General features: G+C 39.6%; 1 non-coding gene across 1 annotated transcript; it reads right to left on the bottom strand.

The window, feature by feature from the left end:
- Window positions 1–1,821: 1,821 nt before the first annotated feature.
- On the bottom strand, window positions 1,822–1,894 carry TRNAK-CUU. The gene has a single exon. It is a non-coding gene; the product is annotated as a tRNA-Lys (tRNA).
- Window positions 1,895–3,712: the final 1,818 nt, after the last annotated feature.

Below are 3,712 nucleotides of genomic sequence, written 5' to 3' on the forward strand. Positions count from 1 at the left end.
ATTAGAAGCTTAGAACTTTCAGCCCTACCTTACATCATCCAGTGATAGGAGAGCCACTAGAGACCGAGTTAATCTATCATACTACATAATGAAGCCTTCAAACAATCCCTAAAGTACAGATTTCAGAGAGCTTTCATGATGTTTAATGCATCCAGGTGCTAGGAGGTGGTGTTCTAGAAGAGGGCATGGAAGCTCCTTATGCATTGCTTATCTTTGGCTCTTCCTGAGTTATGTATGTCCTTTATAATAAATTATAAGTAGTAAACTGTTTTCCTGAATTCTGTCAGCTGTTCTAGGGAATTATCAAACCTGAGGAGAGAGTTTGTGGGAAACTACGATTGACAGTCAATTTATAGTGGGATAGTCAGAAGGGCTGAAGGCCTAGGACTTGGGATTGGCATCTCAGAGAACATCCACTTTAGACAAGTTGGTCACTCTCCAATTCAGAATACCGAACATCTTACTGAGTGGCTGTTACTTTACTAATTTAGTCAAAGAATTGCCTTGGCCTTCTGAGAACACCCAATTCTGAAGGAGCCCTCACTTCCTTGGACCCTCCCCCAAATTACTCAAGGCCCAAATCCTATAGTAGGTTCTTTGTAACACCCTCTTACTGAGACATCCTATAGTTCTCCCTTGCTACAATGAGTAATACATCAAAATTGTTCATCTATAAGTGATTTTTTGGTATGGCTGAAGGGCATTGACATAGTTAAGAGATGCGAGGAGAGGTATGGTCAAGTTAGGCCACTGGGTGACTTGCTCCAAAGGGGAACAGAGAAATAGAATGGTAGCGTTCCCAGAAACAAATTTTTTTTTGTTTTAAGTTGGAAAAGAACAGCACGTTTGCATGTTAAAGAAAACAAAACGAGACAAATTGGTAGTTTAGTAGGAGGGAAGCTGGTGGATATCAGAGGTATAGGAACTAGTGCTTTAGATAGGGGTGGCTTTAGGTGGGAGCATGGATAGTTCACCTATGTGCTCTGGTGAGTGGGATCCTGGGACGTGCCTGGATGTGGGTGGTACGGGTGTGTGAGGATGTTCTCTTTCTGAATAATTCAAAATTCTCAGTGAATAAGGAAGAAGGCAAAAATTCTGCCTTCCGCAAATATTTAATTGCCCACCGAATTTCCACATTTCAGTTCGTGTTCCTGTTTCAAAAAGCCTGACCTTTCCCAGAATATTAACTTCCTCATAGCTATCCTAATGGATGGATAGATCCAAATGTAGTCCTAAGAACCATGGGAGAAAACTTGATGTATATTCTATTTTGGTTGTACAGATCTGACACAGAAAGAAACATTTCTCAATGTATAGTCTCCACGGGATATTTCGCTACCTACTCACAATCCTAGGGCAAGCTCTACAATGAAGGTAAGAAAAAGTAAAATAAAAAAGGAAGACACATTTTCTCCGAAATCTCCCAGCCTCCCCAGCTGCTTTTATATACGATTTCTTAAGTTTGGGAAAAAGCTGCCAAAATTGGGGATCGTATTTTGTTTTGATAATAGCGAAAATTGCCCTCTACCAGCAACTATGCATTTTAACATGGAAAACGAGTCTCAACTTTAAACAGCAGCTTTTCAATTTCCTCTGTTTTTAAAGAGTTTGGGAAGGGAGTACAGAAAGGAAGAGTAATATGTGCTTTTAAGTGCGCAAGCGTAGTTTGAGACCTGTTTGCAAAACGAAATCTTTTTTCCAAAGATCTGGTTAATATTGAAATTATTTAAATTAATGCGGTTTAAAGAACCCTCCTTAGTAATAGTACTTAGGGAAAACCTTAAAATAAGATTCCTTCAGAAGGCAAAAGGTAAACCTCTGCGCCCAACGTGGGGCTCGAACCCACGACCCTGGGATTAAGAGTCCCATGCTCTACCGACTGAGCTAGCCGGGCGCCTGCGTGATGGGGCTGTTTTTCTATCCCTTAATGATTTTTCAGCTATATCGGGTTTCAACACTTACGGATATTTAAATAATTTCTATTGTGTATCCATTCCAAAATCGCTGAAAATATGCAAAAATTTATCGTTACAAAGTCACTGAATCCGCTCTGACGTGTTTTAAAATACTGCCCAATTTATCTTCTTTAAAAAACACGAACGGAGGCTAGCCACCTTCTATCAAATGGCATACTGGATTCCTACAATTTAGGCGGCAGATTAAAGAACATTCAACCTAAGAGGTTAGCTACATTGAAGAACAGCAGAAGTTAGCTATTTTCCTTTAATATAATCTAGTCAAGGACCGTTAAATTGAGGAAGGGGATTCTAGTTCGATTAAAATAAGGCCTCTCTGATACCACCCTGAACGTGCCTGCTCTCTTCTGATCTTCCAGGTTAGTACTTGGATGGGAAACCACCTAGGAATACCAGGTGCTGCAGCTGTTAAAAAATAAAATAAAATAAATCAATAAATAATAAGGCCTCTTTCAGGTAACTGACTGACAATTAAGAGATTGGACCCTCAGGGTAATTACCATTCAGCTCAAATGACAGAAGCTGGGAGGAAAGGATTCTAGAGTCATGACTTTTATGGTAAAGAATGTTAATTCTAAGAGGAAGAAAGAAAAACTGATTTTGATCAAATTATGACTAGCTGAGACAACTATTTCCCAAATTAAAGGAGACTAGAGACATGACAATTTTGGATATTCTTTTGATGCAACGGGTATTATTGAGAGAATTGCCAAAATCTAAAAAAAGCCTGTATATTTGAAAACAGTATGTTAATTTTCTGATTTCCATAATTATGCAGTCACTACGTAAAATGTTGAAACACACACTTTAGTATTTAGCAGTTTAAGAAAATGCTAATAAGAGTATAATCAGATTAAGTCAAAACCACTACAAAATCTGGTCCCATGTCCACATCTGATTTCACTTCCACTTCCTCTTCCCTCCCCTACTTAATCACCGTGACAGGCTACACTGAGCTTACGGTTCCTATAACATTCCAAGTTCACATTCCGATAATGACCCAAAAAGTTCGGTTTAAATATCACCCATCCAGATAGTCTAAGCACCTAAGCACCAGGCCTGAAGTTCCAACCTTTCTTGTCTCTTCCACCTTATCACAAGGTCCAACTATTTTGCCTATTTACTCTTTGTTGGCTATTTCTTCCCATTGAATGTAAACTCCATGAGGGATAGAGTAATGTCTACTTCACCGTTTTATCACCAGTGTTTAACAGAGTACTTGGGTCATATTAGAGCTCAATATATATCTTTAATTAATCTTATCCTTAATTCTACTAAATAGTTATATTCTTTAAAAAAGTACTGGTTCTGTAAAATTCCTGAGGTCAAAGGCGAAACTCTTTGAGTGCAACTTCCTTCCTTTTGAGTATAGGTGGGTGAAGGCGATGTCCTCAAAATACTGGGTCAGAACCTGGCTGCCAAAGGGAGACCTCTCCTTTACCGTTTCCTCTGGTCTTGGTAAGACCATCCTTCCGCTTTGCTCTAAGAAAGAATAATGTAGCAAAATAAATGGGTAATATAAAAGGTAAATCATTCCTAGGAAATGGAATGGTACAGGTTCTCATACAACGTAGCTCAAAACAGCTCAGCAACACTGAGTGCCGAAACTGAAGAGGTGAGATTCCCCTGCTTTTCCCAAACTCCACCTCCATTGCATCTGCCTACCAGCGTCGCCCGCCATGTCCCTCTCCTTTTTCTCCCACAATCCTCTGTTCACCGGGCTATAGACTGAGGAA

The sequence above is a fragment of the Rousettus aegyptiacus genome, unplaced genomic scaffold, assembly GCF_014176215.1.
Source record: "Rousettus aegyptiacus isolate mRouAeg1 unplaced genomic scaffold, mRouAeg1.p scaffold_m13_p_3, whole genome shotgun sequence".
NCBI classification, from domain to species: Eukaryota; Metazoa; Chordata; class Mammalia; order Chiroptera; family Pteropodidae; genus Rousettus; species Rousettus aegyptiacus.